The 20,351-nt window shown below is 43.2% G+C and overlaps 1 protein-coding gene across 2 annotated transcripts in view; it reads right to left on the bottom strand.

Annotated features, from left to right (window-relative positions):
* LOC138663596 (zinc finger protein 665-like) overlaps positions 1-20,351 on the bottom strand; it is a 41,451-nt gene that overhangs the window by 7,085 nt on the left and 14,015 nt on the right. The window lies entirely within an intron of this gene.

Below are 20,351 nucleotides of genomic sequence, written 5' to 3'. Positions count from 1 at the left end.
TTGTACATTCACACTGAAGGCATCAAAACTATGAATTAACACATGTGGAATTACATACTTAACAAAAAAGTATGAAACAACTGAAATTATGTCTTATATTCTAGGTTCTTCAAAGTAGCCACCTTTTGCTGAGCTTCAAGAGGTAGTCACCGGGAATGGTCTTCCAGCAATCTTGAAGAAATTCCCAGAGATGCTTAGCACTTGTTGGCCCTTTTGCCTTCACTCTGCATCCAGCTCACCCCAAACCATCTCGATTGGGTTCAGGTCTGGTGACTGTGGAGGCCAAGTCATCTGACGCAGCACACCACCACTCTCCTTGTTGGTTAAATAGCCCTTACACAGCCTGGAGGTGTGTTTGGGGTCACTGTCCTGTTGAAAAATAAATGATGGTCCAACTAAACGCAAATCGGATGGAATAGCATGCCGCTGCAAGATGCTGTGGTAGCCATGCTGGTTCAGTATGCCTTCAATTTTGAATAAATCCCCCACAGTGTCACCAGCAAAGCACCCCCACACCTTCTCCTCCATGCTTCACGGTGGGAACCAGGCATGTAGAATCCATCCGTTCACCTTTTCTGCTTCTCACAAAGGCACGGTGGTTGGAACCAAAGATCTCAAATTTGGACTCATCAGACCAAAGCACAGATTTCCACTGGTCTAATGTCCATTCCTTGTGTTCTTTAGCCCAAACAAATCTCTTCTGCTTGTTGCCTGTCCTTAGCAGTGGTTTCCTAGCAGCTATTTTACCATGAAGGCCTGCTACACAAAGTCTCCTCTTAACAGTTGTTGTAGAGATGTGTCTGCTGCTAGAACTCTGTGTGGCATTGACCTGGTCTCTAATCTGAGCTGCTGTTAACCTGCAATTTCTGAAGCTGGTGACTCGGATAAACTTATCCTCAGAAGCAGAGGTGACTCTTGGTCTTCCTTTCCTGGGGCGGTCCTCATGTTAGCCAGTTTCTTTGTAGCACTTGATGGTTTTTGCCACTGCACTTGGGGACACTTTCAAAGTTTTCCCAATTTTTCGGACTGACTGACCTTCATTTCTTAAAGTAGTGATGGCCACTCGTTTTTCTTTACTTAGCTGCTTTTCTCTTGCCATAATACAAATTCTAACAGTCTATTCAGTTGGACTATCAGCTGTGTATCCACCAGACTTCTGCACAACACAACTGATGGTCCCAACCCCATTTATAAGGCAAGAAATCCCACTTATTAAAATCGACAGGGCACTCCTGTGAATTGAAAACCATTCCCAGTGACTAGCTCTTGAAGCTCATCAAGAGAATGCCAAGAGTGTGCAAAGCAGTCATCAAAGCAAAAGGTGGCTACTTTGAAGAACCTAGAATATAAGACATAATTGCAGTTGTTTCACACATTTTTGTATATAATTCCACATGTGTTAATTCATAGTTTTGATGCCTTCAGTATGAATGTACAATTTTCATAGTCATGAAAATACAGAAAAATCTTTAAATGAGGGGTGTCCAAACTTTTGGTCTGTACTGTGTGTATATATATATATATATACAGTGGGGCAAAAAAGTATTTAGTCAGTCAGCAATAGTGCAAGTTCCACCACTTAAAAAGATGAGAGGCGTCTGTGATTTACATCATAGGTAGACCTCAACTATGGGAGACAAACTGAGAAAAAAAATCCAGAAAATCACATTGTCTGTTTTTTTAACATTTTATTTGCATATTATGGTGGAAAATAAGTATTTGGTCAGAAACAAACAATCAAGATTTCTGGCTCTCACAGACCTGTAACTTCTTCTTTAAGAGTCTCCTCTTTCCTCCACTCATTACCTGTAGTAATGGCACCTGTTTACACTTGTTATCAGTATAAAAAGACACCTGTGCACACCCTCAAACAGTCTGACTCCAAACTCCACTATGGTGAAGACCAAAGAGCTGTCAAAGGACACCAGAAACAAAATTGTAGCCCTGCACCAGGCTGGGAAGACTAAATCTGCAATAGCCAACCAGCTTGGAGTGAAGAAATCAACAGTGGGAGCAATAATTAGAAAATGGAAGACATACGAGACCACTGATAATCTCCCTCGATCTGGGGCTCCACGCAAAACCCCACCCCGTGGGGTCAGAATGATCACAAGAACGGTGAGCAAAAATCCCAGAACCACGCGGGGGGACCTAGTGAATGAACTGCAGAGAGCTGGGACCAATGTAACAAGGCCTACCATAAGTAACACACTATGCCACCATGGACTCAGATCCTGCAGTGCCAGACGTGTCCCACTGCTTAAGCCAGTACATGTCCGGGCCCGTCTGAAGTTTGCTAGAGAGCATTTGGATGATCCAGAGGAGTTTTGGGAGAATGTCCTATGGTCTGATGAAACCAAACTGGAACTGTTTGGTAGAAACACAACTTGTCGTGTTTGGAGGAAAAAGAATACTGAGTTGCATCCATCAAACACCATACCTACTGTAAAGCATGGTGGTGGAAACATCATGTTTTGAGGGTGTTTCTCTGCAAAGGGGCCAGGACGACTGATCCGGGTACATGAAAGAATCGTGAGATTTTGAGTGCAAACCTCCTTCCATCAGCAAGGGCATTGAAGATGAAACGTGGCTGGGTCTTTCAACATGACAATGATCCAAAGCACACCGCCAGGGCAACGAAGGAGTGGCTTCGTAAGAAGCATTTCAAGGTCCTGGAGTTGCCTAGCCAGTCTCCAGATCTCAACCCTATAGAAAACCTTTGGAGGGAGTTGAAAGTCCGTGTTGCCAAGCGAAAAGCCAAAAACATCACTGCTCTAGAGGAGATCTGCATTTAGGAATGGGCCAACATACCAACAACAGTGTGTGGCAACCTTGTGTAGACTTACAGAAAACGTTTGACCTCTGTCATTGCCAACAAAGGATATATTACAAAGTATTGAGATGAAATTTTGTTTCTGACCAAATACTTATTTTCCACCATAATATGCAAATAAAATGTTAAAAAAACAGACAATGTGATTTTCTGGATTTTTTTTTCTCAGTTTGTCTCCCATAGTTGAGGTCTACCTATGATGTAAATTACAGACGCCTCTCATCTTTTAAGTGGTGGAACTTGCACTATTGCTGACTGACTAAATACTTTTTTGCCCCACTGTGTATATATATATATATATATATATATATATATATATATATATATATATATATATATACATATACATATACATATACATACATACTTTACTGCCTGAAAGGCGTGGCAATGTTTCGGATGTATTATCCTTTTTCAAGCAGTGAACACATGAGTGAAGCAGCTTTTTATATGAAACACATACATATCTCATTAAAAAATTCATTATGTGCAATATTATAAAAATTGATATAAAATACCGTACATGAAATAACAATCAATACAAAAGTGCATCTGTGCAAATTGAAATACCCCTTTGAAATTCGAAATTAATAAATATAGTACATTACGTGTTGCGTGATTGTGATTAATATTAACTACATAATCAATTAGCGATAAGATAAAATCAGGTGTCCCTGTCCCATAAATCAAGATTAAAGCAGACTTACACAAGTTTTTATCATGCGCATCACGATTTCCGGCGTCCTCATGCACCAACTGCGCATGTCAGTGATGTCCAAGTCAAAATTGGCCAATTGTTAGCCACTCAGAATCCTTTATTAGCGACACAGCAGATTTCCTTGAAAAAGTGAATGGAATTGAGCTGGTAGGTGAAGTGATATTGGCATCTTTTGATGTCACTTCACTTAACACATCTATAGATCATGGCCGAGGGCTTTGTTGCAATAGGTAAAAAATTGTTGACTACACACTACTCCACTGAGACTAGGGAATTTATAATACAGCTCTAAGAGTTAGTGTTGACTAAAAACTACTTTTGGTTTGGGGACACTTTTTATTTGCAATTACGCGGGACCGCCATGGGCACGATTCGAACATGGCACCCGCATATGCAAATATTGTTATGAGTGTCCTTGAGGAGGACTTAAGGTACCGTCACACTAAGCGACGCTGCAGCGATACCGACAACGATCCGGATCGCTGCAGCGTCGCTGTTTGGTCGCTGGAGAGCTGTCACACAGACAGCTCTCCAGCGACCAACGATGCTGGTAACCAGGGTAAACATCGGGTTACTAAGCGCAGGGCCGCGCTTAGTAACCCGATGTTTACCCTGGTTACCATCGTTAAAGTAAAAAAAACAACCACTACATACTTACATACCGCTGTCTGTCCCCGGCGCTCTGCTTCTCTGCTCTGGCTGTGAGCGCCGGGCAGCCGGAAAGCAGAGCGGTGACGTCACCGCTCTGCTTTCCGGCCGCTGTGCTCACAGCCAGAGCAGAGAAGCACAGCGCCGGGGACAGACAGCGGTAGGTAAGTATGTAGTGGTTGTTTTTTTTACTTTAACGATGGTAACCAGGGTAAACATCGGGTTACTAAGTGCGGCCCTGCACTTAGTAACCCGATGTTTACCCTGGTTACCAGCGAAGACATCGCTGAATCGGCGTCACACACGCCGATTCAGCGATGTCAGCGGGAGATCCAGCGATGAAACAAAGTTCTGGACTTTCTTCCCCGACCAGCGATATCACAGCAGGATCCTGATCGCTGCTGCCTGTCACACTGGACGATATCGCTAGCCAGGACGCTGCAATGTCACGGATCGCTAGCGATATCGTCTAGTGTGACGGTACCTTTAGTCTATGTGTCCCACCACTTTGGCTATGTGGCCGCGTGGTGGAGATACATAGAAGATGTCTTCCTCATTTGGACTGGAACTGAGAATTCATTACTTGAATTTCATGACTACCTGAATACGATCGATCAAACAATTAATCATGTATTCAGACACAAATATACAATTTTTAGATGTTAATGTTCAAATTGAATGTGAGAAACTCACTACTCAATTGTACACAAAAGCCACTGACAAGAATCAGTGTTCTCATACACTTTATGCAGTATTAGCCCTCTGTGTCTGTACTGCTACATACTGGTTCATGCAGCTTTACATGAACACCCGAGCCTTACACTATAGCTGGTCCGAATAACTAAAGCAATTGTTACCATCCACCTCTCGTGTCTCCCCTTTTCCCCATAGTTTGTAAGCTTGCCAGCAGGGCCCTCACTCCTCCTGGTATCTGTTTTGAACTGTATTTCTGTTATGCTGTAATGTCTATTGTCTGTACAAGTCCCCTCTATAATTTGTAAAGCGCTGCGGAATATGTTGGCGCTATATAAATAAAAATTATTATTATTATTATTATTATTATTATTATTATTACTCTTCAATAGTTAACATCCTAGAAAAACAAAAGGAGTCTATTCCATATAGCCAACTTATGCGGATTAGGAGAATTGAGAGTAATGAAGAATCATTGAAAAAATTTATAGAAGTGACTCTTAAAAAAATTTCCGATAAAGGCTAGCCAAGAAAGTTATTACAAAAGCAAAAAAATAAAGTTGATACATTATTGAGAAAGGATCTGCTTCAAAAAAAGCCAAATTCAAAGGATCTTAATCGTATCTCTTTTGTAACTTCGTTCTGTGAGGAAAGTGGCAAAATTGCAGGTATTATATGTAAACACTGGGGAATGCTATATACAGTTAGGTCCATATATATTTGGACAGAGACAACATTTTTCTAATTTTGGTTATAGACATTACCACAATGAATTTTAAACAAAACAATTCAGATGCAGTTGAAGTTCAGACTTTCAGCTTTCATTTGAGGGTATCCACATTAAAATTGGATGAAGGGTTTAGAAGTTTCAGCTCCTTAACATGTGCCACCCTGTTTTTAAAAGGGACCAAAAGTAATTGGACAGATTAAATAATTTTAAATAAAATGTTCATTTTTAGTACTTGGTTGAAAACCCTTTGTTGGCAATGACTGCCTGAAGTGTTGAACTCATGGACATCACCAGACGCTGTGTTTCCTCCTTTTTGATGCTCTGCCAGGCCTTCACAGCGGTGGTTTTCAGTTGCTGTTTGTGGGCCTTTCTGTCTGAAGTTTAGTCTTTAACAAGTGAAATTCATGCTCAATTGGGTTGAGATCAGGTGACTGACTTGGCCATTCAAGAATATTCCACTTCTTTGCTTTAATAAACTCCTGGGTTGCTTTGGCTTTATGTTTTGGGTCATTGTCCATCTGTAGTATGAAACGACGACCAATCAGTTTGGCTGCATTTGGCTAGAACTGAGCAGAGTATTATGTCTCTGAATACCTCTGCAAATTGCCTCTTCTGAGATAAAGAGGACTTAACTCTATAGCGCCACCTGTTGGTAGTAGCGATCCTACAAGTCACAATGAACCCTTTAACGAGTCGTGCAATATGACTTAGGATAAAAGCCAAATCAGTATCTCAATTCGCAGACACGGTGTTTCGGGCTGTTGGCCCTCGTCAGTGCGAAGCATGAGAACTGATTTGGCTAGGTGAGAGGCTCTGGACTGGGGTCTAAGGGTTAACGTTTCTCATTATGGAGAGTGACATACCAGCTGGCCTGTTAAGGTAAGGAGGCTTATGCGCCGTGCAATGCTCCTCTGGGAATTTAAATATGCAAATTGCCTCTTCTGAGAATTTGCATATTTAAATTCCCAGAGGAGCATTGCACGGCGAATAAGCCTCCTTACCTTGACAAGCCAGCTGGTATGTCACTCTCCATAAGGAGAAATGTTACCCCTTAGACCTCAGAATTCATTTGGCTGCTTCTGTCCTGTGTCACATCATCAATAAACACTAGTGACCCAGTGCCACTGGCAGCCATGCATGCCCAAGCCATCGCACTGCCTCCGCCGTGTTTTACAGATGATGTGGTATGCTTTGGATCATGAGCTGTACCACGCCTTCGCCATACTTTTCTCTTTCCATCATTCTGGTAGAGGTTGATCTTGGTTTCATCTGTCCAAAGAATGTTCTTCCAGAACTGTGCTGGCTTTTTTAGATTTTTTTTTTTTTTTTTTTTAGCAAAGCCCAGTCTAGCCTTTTTATTCTTGATGCTTATGAGTGGCTTGCACCGTGCAGTGAACCCTCTGCATTTACTTTCATGCAGTCTTCTCTTTATGGTAGATTTGGATAGTGATACGCCTACCTCCTGGAGAGTGTTGTTCACTTGGTTTGCTGTTGTGAAGGGGTTTCTCTTCACCATGGAGATAATTCTGCGATCATCCACCACTGTTGTCTTCCGTGGGCGCCCAGGTCTTTTTGCATTGAGGAGTTCACCAGTGCTTTCTTTCTTTCTCAGGATGTACCAAACTGTAGATTTTGCCACTCCGAATATTGTAGCAGTTTCTTAGATGGGTTGTTTTCTGTTTTTGCAGCTTAAGGATGGCTTGTTTCACCTGCATGGAAAGCTCCTTTGACCGCATGTTTACTTTACAACAAAACCTTCCAAATGCAAGCACCACATCTCAAATCAACTTCAGGCCTTTTATCTGCTTAATTGAGAATGACATAACGAAGGGATTGCCCACACCTGTCCATGAAATAGCCTTAGAGTCAATTGTCCAATTACTTTTGGTCCCTTTAAAAACAGGGTGGTACATGTTAAGGAGCTGAAACTCCTAAACCCTTCATCCAATTTTAATGTGGATACCCTCAAATGAAAGCTGAAAGTCTGAACTTCAACTGCATCTGAATTGCTTTGTTTAAAATTCATTGTGGTAATGTCTATAACGAAAATTAGAAAAATGTTGTCCCTGTCCAAATATATATGGACTTAACTAAATGTTCTCCCCAGGTAAAGGAGTTCTCCAAACCACAAATTTTTCCATATAAGCGCAACCGTGCCATTGCTTCTACTCTAGTCAAGTCAGACATTCGTTCTTTTAAAAAACAGTGTCAAACTACACTCGCTGGCCATGATAGGAGAGTCCGTTTTCCACGTTTATCTTGCATTAATTGCAATCTGATGCTTAAGGGCTCAAATTTCTTTCATCCTATAAACTAATGAGGAATATAAGATACAGCATTTCTTGACCTGTGATTCGGAATTTGTTGTGTATTTACTTCAATGTCCCTGTTCCTTATGGTATGTCGGTGAGACTACGTGTGATTTCAAAACAAGAATCAATCAACGCCGACAAACCAAAAGGAAAAAACGTATGGACCTTCCGGTTTCCAAACACTTTCTTGAAAAATCGCATACTGAGAAACAGTTGCGTTTCCGCATTACAGATATGATACCTGTCCAAAGGAGAGGGGGGGAGGGGGGACCATGTACGGTTACTTGAGAGGAGGGAATTGGAATGGATAATGAGACTCAATACTTTAAAACCATATGGCCTTAATGTGGACTTCAAGTTAAATCCAATTATGTAAAGTATGGTGATGACTTTATTCTTTCGAACGTATTGTATTGTTCGTTTTTTATGTTGTCCTTTGGACAAAAGAATGATTACTTAAAAAAAATTTTTTTTCTCTTTTCAGGTGTCCCATCCTATGAAACAAGTATCATTAAATTTATCGCATGTTCTTGCTCACTAGATGATTGACCTATATGATTCTTTACTTTTTTTTCTTTTCCTTCATGTTAATTCATTATATTCACTAATCTCTGCATCATCTGATTTATTGAGTAATATTTAATGAATGTAATGGGGGGGGGGGGGTTATCTGCCCCCAAAGGTCTCTATGTTCGTTTTTAGGAATAGGATGCACCACTTGATTGGGGGAGGGTGTCCTAGACCTAGTGACACGTTTTTGGGCTCATGTCCTGGCCCTTTAAATTTGGCGGCACGTCTAATCCTTCCCATATAAGAAACACTATATATGTCTATGTGACCTAGATGAATGTTGCTTTCCTTTCATTTTAATCTTATTTGTAAGTCTTTTTTCGTGATGAGGTTCAGAGATGCAGAGTTCGGCATAATTTTGTTATAATTTTGATATATCTGCATAGAATATTGCAATGTAGAGGTCCGTCATCTTTTTGGGCAGTTTTTCCCTTAATCAACATGGCGCGGCGATCTCCAAACCGACTCTGCGCAACTGCGGCTCTCAGCATTGTGGGTCTTTGACTTAGACGTCACTGACATGCGCAGTTGGTGCATGAGGACGCCGGAGATCGTGATGCGCATGATAAAAACTTGTGTAAGTCTGCTTTAATCATGATTTATGGGACAGGGACACCTGATTTTATCTTATCGCTAATTGATTATCTAGTTAATTTAATCACAATCACGCAACACGTAATGTACTATATTTATTAATATTGAATTTCAAAGGGGTATTTCAATTTGCACAGATGCACTTTTGTATTGTATGTTATTTCATGTATTTTATATCAATTTTTATAATATTGCACATAATCAGTTTTTTAATGAGATATGTATGTGTTTCATATAAAAAGCTGCTTCACTCATGTGTTCACTGCTTGAAAAAGGATATTACATCCGAAACGTTGCCACGCCGTTCAGGCAATAAAGTCCACTTATTTTCTTCAGTTTTTGTGCTGCTTTCCTTTTTTTGATTCTACTATTGGAGACCATTAGATTGCTGGTTGGGCGAGCTTTGCACAACATGTGAGGTAATATTGGATGCTGTTCCGATTTTATAAATATATATATATATATATATATATATATATATATATATATATATATATATATATATATATATATATATATATATATACACACACACACATATACATACATATACACTGCTCAAAATGAGCAAGGGAACACTAAAATACCACATCCTATATATTTCTGAATGTAATATTCCAATTGCAAATTTTTATTCATTGCATAGTGGAATGTGTTCAGAACAATTAAACGTAACAATTATCAATGTACATCAAAATGAATATCCCATGGAGGTCTGGATTTGGAATGATACTCAAAATCAAAGTGGAAAATCAAATTACAGGCTGATCCAACTTCAGTGGAAATGCCTCATAAGGAAAAGATGCTCAGTATTGTGTGTGGCCTCCACGTGCCTGTATGACCTCCCTACTGTACAACGCCTGGGCATGCTCCTGATGAGTTGGCAGATGGTCTACTGAGAGATCTCCTCCCAGACCTGGACTAAAGCATCCGCCAACTCCTGGACAGTCTGTGGTGCAACGTGACGTTGGTGGATGGTGCGAGACATGATGTCTCAAATGCGCTCAGTCGGATTCAGGTCTGAGGAACAGGTGGGCCAGTCCATAGCTTCAATGCCTTCATCTTGCAGGAACTGCTGACACACTCCAGCCACATGAGGTCTGGCATTGTCCTGTATTAGGAGGAACCTAGGGCCAACCGCACCAGCATATGGTATGACAAGGGGTCTGAGGATCTCATCTTGGTATCTAATGGCAGTCAGGCTACCTCTGGTGAGCACATGGAGGGCTGTGCAGCCCTCCAAAGAAATGCCACCCCACACCATTACTGACCCACTGCCAAACCAGCCATGCTGAAGGTTTTTGCAGGCAGCAGATCGCTCTCCACGTCATCTCCAGACTTTGTCCCGTCTGTCACATGTGCTCAGTGTGAACCTGCTTTCATCTGTGAAGAGCACAGGGCACCAGTGGCAAATTTGCCAATCCTGGTGTTCTGTGGCAAATGCCAAGCGTCCTGCATGGTGTTGGGCTGTGAGCACAACCCCCATCTGTGGATGTCGGGCACTCAGACCATCCTCATGGAGTCGGTTTCTAACCATTTGTGCAGACATATGCACATTTGTGGCCTGCTGCAGGTAATTTTGCAGGCCTCTGGCAGTGCTGCTCCTGTGCCTCCTTGCACAAAAGCGGAGGTAGCGGTCCTGCTGCTTGGTTGTTGCCCTCCTACAGCCCCCTCCACGTCTCCTGGTATACTGGCCTGTCTGGTAGTGCCTCCAGACACTATTCTGACAGACACAGCAAACCGTCTTGCACAGCTCGCATTGATGTGCCATCGTGGATGAGCTGCACTTCCTGAGCCACTTGTGTGGGTTGTAGAGTCCGTCTCATGCTACCACGAGTGTGAAAGCACAACCAACATTCAAAATGACCAAAACATCAGCTAGAAAGCATTGGTACTGAGATTTGGTCTGTGGTCCCCACCTACAGAACCACTCCTTTATTGAGGGTGTCTTGACAATTGCCAATAATTTCCACCTGTTGTCTATTCCATTTGCACAACAGCATGTGAAATTAATTGTCAATCAGTCTTGCTTCCTAAGTGGACAGTTTGATTCCACAGAAGTTTGATTTACTTGGAGTTATATTCTGTTGTGTAAGTGCTCTCTCTCTCTCTCTCTCTCTATATATATACACACACACACACATACCCTACTGTTCCAAAGTTTAGGGTCACCAAGACAATTTTGTTTTCCATGATAACTCATACTTTTACTAATCAAATGAGTTGCCAGATGAATTGAAAATCTAGTGCGGACATTGACAAGGTTCGAAAAAAAAGATTTGAAATGATAATTTTCTCCTTGAAACTTTGCTTTCGTCAAAGAATGTTCCCTTTGCAGCAATTACAGTATTGCAGACCTTTGGCATTCTAGCAGTTAACTTGCTGAGGTAATCTGGAGAAATTTCACCCCATGCTTCCAGATGCCCCTCCCACAAGTTGGTTTGGCTTGATAGGCACTTTTTGCGTACCATACGGTCAAGCTGCTCCCACAACAGCTCAATGAGGTTGAGATCTGGTGACTGCACTGGCCACTCTATTACAAATAGAATACCAGCTGCCTGCTTCTTCCCTAAATAGTTCTTGCATAATTTGGAGGTGAGCTTTGGGTCATTGTCCTGTTGTAGGAGAAATTGGCTCCAATCAAGCGCTGTCCACAGGGTATGGCATGGCGTTGCAAAATGGAGTTATAGCCTTCCTTATTCAATATCCCTTTTACCTTGTACAAATCTCCCACTTTACCAGCACCAAAGCAACCCCACACCATCAAATTACCTCCACCATGCTTGACAGATTGCGTCAGGCACTCTTCCAGCATCTTTTCAGTTGTTCTGAGTCTCACAAATGTTCTTCTGTGTAATCCAACACCTCAAACTTGGATTAGCCTGTCCATAACACTTTTCTTCCAATCTTCATCTGCCCAATGTCTGTGTTCTTTTGCCCATATTAATATGTTCCTTTTATTAGCCAGTCTCAGATGTGGCTCTTTGCCACTTTGCCCTGAAGGCCAGCATCCCGGAGTCCCCTCTTCACTGTGGAGGTTAACACTGGCATTTTGCATGTACTATTTAATGAAGCAGCCAGTTGAGGACCTGTGAGGTGTCGAATTTTCAAACTACAGACCCTAATGTACTTGTCTTGTTGCTCAGTTGTGCAGTGGGGCCTCCCACTTCTCTTTCTACTCTGGTTAGAGCCTGTTTGTGCTTTCCTCTAAAGAGAGTAGTACACACCGTTGTAGGAAATCTTCAATTTGTTGGCAATTTCTCGCATGGAATAGCCTTCATTTCTAAGAACAAGAATAGACTGTTGAGTTTCACACGAAAGTTCTTTTTTTCTGGCCATTTTGAGAGTTTAATGGAACCAACAAATGTAATGCTCCAGATTCTCAACTAGCTCAAAGGTCAGGTTTATAGCTTCTCTAATCAGCCAAACTGTTTTCAGCTGTGCTAACATACTTGCACAAGGGTATTCTAACCATCCATTAGCCTTCTGACACAGTTAGCAAACACAAAGTACCATAACTGGTACTGGAGTAATGGTTGTTGGAAATGGGCCTCTATACACCTATGAAGATATTGCATTACAAACCAGACGTTTGCAGCTAGAATAATCATTTACCACATTAATGTAGAGAGTGTTTTTCCTGAATCATTTAATGTTAGCTTTATTGGAAAAAACTGTGCTTTTCTTTAAAAAAATAAGGACATTTCTAAGTGACCCTAAACTTTGGAATGGTAGTGTGTATATATACACTAGATTGTGAGCCCCATCGGGGACAGTGATCATAATGTGTGCAAAACTGTAAAGCGCTGCGGAATATGTTAGCGTTATAGAAAAAATAAAGATTATATATATATATATATATTTTATATATATATATACATGGTATATATATATATATATATATATATAATGTGATGCAGAGACACATGCTGCAGCTAGGGGGCGCTGTGTGTGCTTCTCAGGATATGCATGGAGGCGTAACTGTAATGGTGACAATGAGATACTGACTGGTATTATTGTAAATGGTCAGTATGTGTCGCAGAGGGAGTCTGCGCTGTAAGCCTGAAGTAATGTTGTTGTTCTGGGACCTGTAGTCCCACAAGAATTTGTATAGTTGTAAAGGGAGGCTTGCAGGGTTAGTTGGAGAGCTGGGTGGGATTGGCTAACTATACACACTTCCCACCTATGGGAATGATTACAGGTACATAATGTGACCATGGTGTGGTCACATGGCCTCTGTAGTGGAGAGTGTTTGGATCTGTATGGTCCATGTGCAAGGTCCTGAAGGCTATGTGTTGGGAGTGATATCTCCCTGAATAGCACATGGTGGAGCTTTGGCACTGAGTAGACTTGTGTGTTGTGAGATCCTGGGAGTAGGATCAGATCCCTGAAGGAGGCCTGTGTGTTGGACTGTCCCAAGTGGGGACGGACGTCCTGAACAGCACATGCAGTGGCCTATGTGTTGGACAGTCCCAGGTGGGGACGGACGTCCTGAAGAGCGTATGGAAAGGCTGAATGTATGCAGAGTCTGCAACGGCACTATATTGGGGGAGCTACAGCCCGTCTGAGGATCTGGACTATCAGGTGGCCTGTGAGCAAGGCATTGTCCGAGACGGTGATCCAAGTTCGGCAGCTTCCTTGGGAGAGAGAGAACTGACAAGGAGTCAGCGGGTGTAGCAGCAGGAGCAGCAGCTCCCATAAGGTACCTCCACAGACTATTGGTGCTTATTGTGTTCCATGAACTAATGAACTGTGCGGCATGCGGTCACCCATGGCAACTGGATGAATTAAGGTCCAGCATGTTTAGTGCCTGCGAGTTAAAGCCGTTCACTATGAAGTGCTGTGGAGTATGTGGTAAGTCAGTGATGTGCAGTTCATGATGCCTAAATAAACCGCATGGACTGTTTTTGTGAGAAAAACGTGCCTGTCTGACTGAATCCCGTTGCTAACCAAGTGTCGCCCAACACATGCAGTAAGCGCCTAATGTGTATACACATATATATATATATATATATATATATATATATATATATAATACAGGTGTGACCTGTCAGATTTAATAAGTGGGATTTCTTGCCTTATAAATGGGGTTGGGACCATCAGTTGTGTTGTGCAGAAGTCTGGTGGATACACAGCTGATAGTCCTACTCGATAGACTGTTAGAATTTGTATTATGGCAAGAAAAAAGCAGCTAAGTAAAGAAAAACGAGTAGCCATCATTACTTTAAGAAATGTGAAAGTGTCCCCAAGTGCAGTGGCAAAAACCATCAAGTGCTACAAAGAAACTGGCTCACATGAGGACCGCTCCAGGAGAGGAAGACCAAGAGTCACCTCTGCTTCTGAGGATAAGTTTATCCGAGTCACCAGCCTCAGAAATTGCAGGTTAACAGCAGCTCAGATTAGAGACCAGGTCAATGCCACACAGAGTTCTAGCTGTAAACACATCTCTACAACAACTGTTAAGAGGAGACTTTGTGCAGCAGGCCTTTATGGTAAAATAGCTGCTATTAAACCACTGTTGAGGACAGGCAACAAGCAGAAGAGACTTGTTTGGGCTAAAGGACACAAGACATGGACATTAGACCAGTGGAAATCTGTGCTTTGGTCTGATGAGTCCAAATGTGAGATCTTTGGTTCCAACCACTTTGTCTTTGTGCGACGCAGAAAAGGTGAACGGATGGACTCTACATGCCTGGTCCCCATCGTGAAGCATGGAGGAGGAGGTGTGATGGTGTGGGGGTGCTTTGCTGGTGACACTGTTGGGGATTTATTCAAAATTGAGTGTGCAAAGCAGTCATCAAAGCAAAAAGTGGCTACTTTGAAGAACCTAGAAGACATAACTTCAGTTGTTTCACACTTTTTTGCTAAGTATATACTTCCACATGTCTTAATTCATAGTTTTTCAGTGTGAATGTACAATTTTCATAGTCATGAAAATACAGGAAAACAATTAAACAAGAAGGCGTGTCCAAACTTTTGGTCTGTACCGATTATATATATAATTGTCTAAGAGGTACTTCCGTCTTTCTGTCCTCAAATTCCGTCACGGAAATCCCGCGTCGTTGATTGGTCTTGGCAGCTGCCTGTCATGGCTGCCGCGACCAATCAGCGACGGGCACAGGCCGATTAGTCCCTCCCCTACTCCCCTGCAGTCAGTGCCCGACGCCCGCTCCATGATCCCCTCCAGTCACCGCTCACGCAGGGTTAATGGCGGCGGAAACGGGACGCGGTGTAACGCACTCAGTTACCGCTGCTATTAACCCTGTCTGTCCCCAACAATTTACTATTGATGCTGCCTATGCAGTATCAATAGTAAAAATATGTCATGTTAAAAATAATAAAAAAAACAAAAAACCTGCTATACTCACCATCCGCCGCCTTTCCCACTCCTCGCGACGCTCCGGTGACCGCTCCATGCAAGTGGAAGGTTCCGGTGCCAAGGATGGTGTGCGAGAAAGACCTGCGGTAACGTAATGGTCAAGTGACCGCGACGTCATCACAGGTCCTGCGCTCATACCAACCCTGGGCCCGGAAGCTGCCGCGTGCACCGCACACAGGGCCAGGACTTCAACGGGCCTTCGGAAGATGAGTATATGTTTATTTTTTATTTTAAGTCTGTATACTACGTGGCTCTGTGCTGTATACTCCGTCGCTGTGCAATATACTACGTGGCTGGGCAATATACTACGTGGCTGGGCAACATACTACGTGGACATACATATTCTAGAATACCCGATGCGTTAGAATCGGGCCACCATCTAGTGTATGTATGTATATATATATATATATATATATATATATATATATATATATATATATATATACATACACATACATACATACACACACACACACATATACATACTAGCTGTTTCCAGCCAGCTATCGCTCGGCCAGCTCATTGCTATCTAATTAACGCTGCCAGTGATTAAACTAAAGTAAATAATGACAACATTCAATAGCACTTACGCAGGTGGTAAATTAACTTAAAATGAAGTTAATAATAATAATAATTAAAAATCAGAATAATACCAATACATTTTATTCACAGTGTAAAATCAAAAGCAAACTGGATTCGTGTGGCAATGTGTGAGGACAGAGCCTCGTGTGGCAATGTGTGAGGACGGAGCGTCGTGTGGCAATGTGTGGGAACGGAGCCTCGTGTGGTAATGTGGAGGGACGGAGCCCCGTATGGTAATGTGTGGGGACGGAGCCTCGTGTGGTAATGTGGGGGGACGGAGCCTCGTGTGGTAATGTGGTGGGGGAGGGATAATGTGTGGTAATGTGGTGGGGGGTGGAATTATATGTGGTAATCTGGTGGGGGGCGGGATTATGTGTGGTAATGTGGTGGGGGCGGGATTGTGTGGTAATGTGGTAGGGAGCAGGATTGTGTGTGGTAACGTGGTGGGGGGCGGGATTGTGTGTGGTAATGTGGTGGGGGCGGGATTGTGTGTGGTAATGGTGTGAGGGGCGGGCTTGTGTGTGGTAATGGGGTGAGGGGCGGGATTATGTGTGGTAATGTGGTGGGGGGGCGGGATTGTGTGTAATAAAGGAGTGGGGGCGGGATTATGTGTGGTGATGTATATATATATATATATATATATATATATATATATATATATATATATATATATATATATATATATATATATATATATATATATATATACATACAGTGCCTACAAGTAGTAGTCAACCCCCTGCAGATTTAGCAGGTTTAATAAGATGCAAATAAGTTAGAGCCTTCAAACTTCAAACAAGAGCAGGATTTATTCACAGATGCATAAATCTTACAAACCAAAAAGTTTTGTTGCTCAGTTAAATTTTTATAAATTTTAAACATAAAAGTGTGGGTCAATTATTATTCAACCCCTAGGTTTAATATTTTGTGGAATAACCTTTGTTTGCAATTACAGCTAATAATCGTCTTTTATAAGACCTGATCAGGCCGGCACAGGTCTCTGGAGTTATCTTGGCCCACTCCTCCATGCAGATCTTCTCCAAGTTATCTAGGTTCTTTGGGTGTCTCATGTGGACTTTAATCTTGAGCTCCTTCCACAAGTTTTCAATTGGGTTAAGGTCAGGAGACTGACTAGGCCACTGCAACACCTTGATTTTTTGCCTCTTGAACCAGGCCTTGGTTTTCTTGGCTGTGTGCTTTGGGTCGTGGTCTTGTTGGAAGATAAAATGACGACCCATCTTAAGATCCTTGATGGAGGAGCGGAGGTTCTTGGCCAAAATCTCCAGGTAGGCCGTGCTACCCATCTTCCCATGGATGCGGACCAGATGGCCAGGCCCCTTGGCTGAGAAACAGCCCCACAGCATGATGCTGCCACCACCATGCTTGACTGTAGGGATGGTATTCTTGGGGTCGTATGCAGTGCCATCCAGTCTCCAAACGTCACGTGTGTGGTTGGCACCAAAGATCTCGATCTTGGTCTCATCAGACCAGAGATCCTTGAACCAGTCAGTCTCAGAGTCTTCCAAGTGATCATGAGCAAACTGTAGACGAGCCTTGACATGACGCTTTGAAAGTAAAGGTACCTTACGGGCTCGTCTGGAACGGAGACCATTGCGGTGGAGTACGTTACTTATGGTATTGACTGAAACCAATGTCCCCACTGCCATGAGATCTTCCCGATGCTCCTTCCTTGTTGTCCTTGGGTTAGCCTTGACTCTTCAGACAAGCCTGGCTGTTATGTTTGCTAATGACAGGTGTTATGAAGGCAATCCAGAAACACAGTGTGCTTAGCGATCAGAGCGCACACAGTGATCTGACAAATACCCAAAAATACAAGAACGAGCTCTAAGACGTGGAAACTCTGTAGACTGCACACCTGATCCTATCCTAAACACAACTAAAAGCGGCTGTGGATTGCGCCTAACAACTACCTAGGCAACTCGGCACAGCCTAAGAAACTAGCTAGCCTGAAGATAGAAAAATAGGCCTGACTTGCCCCAGAGAAATTCCCCAAAGGAAAAGGCAGCCCCCCACATATAATGACTGTGAGTAAGATGAAAAGACAAAACGTAGGGATGAAATAGATTCAGCAAAGTGGGGCCCGATATTCTAGGACAGAGCGAGGACAGTAAAGCGAACTTTGCAGTCTACAAAAAACCCTAAAGCAAAACCACGCAAAGGGGGCAAAAAAAACCCACCGTGCCGAACTAACGGCACGGCGGTACACCCTTTGCGTCTCAGAGCTTCCAGCAAAAACAAAGACAAGCTGGACAGAAAAAAAGCAACAAAAAAGCAAAAAGCACTTAGCTATACAGAGAAGCAGGTCACAGGAACAATCAGGAGAAGCTCAGATCCAACACTGAAACATTGACAAGGAGCAAGGATAGCAGCATCAGGCGGAGTTAAGTAATGAAGCAGTTAACGAGCTCACCAGAACACCTGAGGGAGGAAGCTCAGAAGCTGCAGTACCACTTGTGACCACAGGAGTGAATTCAGCCACAGAATTCACAACAGTACCCCCCCCCCTTGAGGAGGGGTCACCGAACCCTCACCAGAGCCCCCAGGCCGACCAGGATGAGCCGCATGAAAGGCACGAACAAGATCGGAAGCATGAACATCAGAGGCAAAAACCCAGGAATTATCTTCCTGAGCATAACCCTTCCATTTAACCAGATACTGGAGTTTCCGTCTAGAAACACGAGAATCCAAAATCTTCTCCACAATATACTCCAATTCCCCCTCCACCAAAACCGGGGCAGGAGGCTCAACAGATGGAACCATAGGTGCCACGTATCTCCGCAACAACGACCTATGGAATACATTATGTATGGAAAAGGAGTCTGGGAGGGTCAAACGAAAAGACACAGGATTGAGAACCTCAGAAATCCTATACGGACCAATAAAACGAGGTTTAAATTTAGGAGAGGAAACCTTCATAGGAATATGACGAGAAGATAACCAAACCAGATCCCCAACACGAAGTCGGGGACCCACACGGCGTCTGCGATTAGCGAAAAGTTGAGCTTTCTCCTGGGACAAGATCAAATTGTCCACTACCTGAGTCCAGATCTGCTGCAACCTATCCACCACAGAATCCACACCAGGACAGTCCGAAGACGCAACCTGTCCTGAAGAGAAACGAGGATGGAACCCAGAATTGCAAAAAAATGGAGAAACCAAGGTAGCCGAGCTGGCCCGATTATTAAGGGCGAACTCAGCCAACGGCAAAAAGGACACCCAATCATCCTGGTCTGCAGAAACAAAACATCTCAGATATGTTTCCAAGGTCTGATTGGTTCGATCGGTCTGGCCATTAGTCTGAGGATGGAAAGCCGAGGAAAAGGATAGGTCAATGCCCATCCTACCACAAAAGGCTCGCCAAAACCTTGAAACAAACTGGGAACCTCTGTCAAAAACAATATTCTCAGGAATGCCATGCAACCGAACCACATGCTGAAAGAACAAAGGTACCAAATCAGAGGAGGAAGGCAATTTAGCCAAGGGCACCAGATGGACCATTTTAGAAAAGCGATCACAGACCACCCAAATGACTGACATCTTTTGAGAAACGGGAAGGTCAGAAATGAAATCCATCGAAATATGTGTCCAAGGCCTCTTTGGGACCGGCAAGGGCAAAAGCAACCCACTGGCACGAGAACAGCAGGGCTTAGCCCTAGCACAAATCCCACAGGACTGCACAAAAGTACGTACATCCCGTGACAGAGATGGCCACCAGAAGGATCTAGCCACTAACTCTCTGGTACCAAAGATTCCAGGATGACCAGCCAACACCGAACAATGAAGTTCAGAGATAAGTTTATTAGTCCACCTATCAGGGACGAACAGTTTCTCTGCTGGACAACGATCAGGTTTATTCGCCTGAAATTTTTGCAGCACCCGCCGCAAATCAGGGGAGATGGCAGACACAATGACTCCTTCCTTGAGGATACCCGCTGGCTCAGATAAACCCGGAGAGTCGGGCACAAAACTCCTAGACAGAGCATCCGCCTTCACATTTTTAGAGCCCGGAAGGTACGAAATCACAAAGTCGAAGCGGGCAAAAAATAACGACCAACGGGCCTGTCTAGGATTCAAGCGCTTGGCAGACTCGAGATAAGTCAAGTTCTTATGATCAGTCAATACCACCACGCGATGCTTAGCTCCTTCAAGCCAATGACGCCACTCCTCGAATGCCCACTTCATGGCAAGCAACTCTCGATTGCCCACATCATAATTACGCTCAGCGGGCGAAAACTTCCTGGAAAAGAAAGCACATGGTTTCATCACTGAGC

This window comes from Ranitomeya imitator, chromosome 2 (genome assembly GCF_032444005.1).
Source record: "Ranitomeya imitator isolate aRanImi1 chromosome 2, aRanImi1.pri, whole genome shotgun sequence".
Taxonomy (NCBI): domain Eukaryota; kingdom Metazoa; phylum Chordata; class Amphibia; order Anura; family Dendrobatidae; genus Ranitomeya; species Ranitomeya imitator.
Note: the sequence above shows the minus strand (reverse complement) of the source record. Positions and strands in the feature narration are given on the sequence as shown.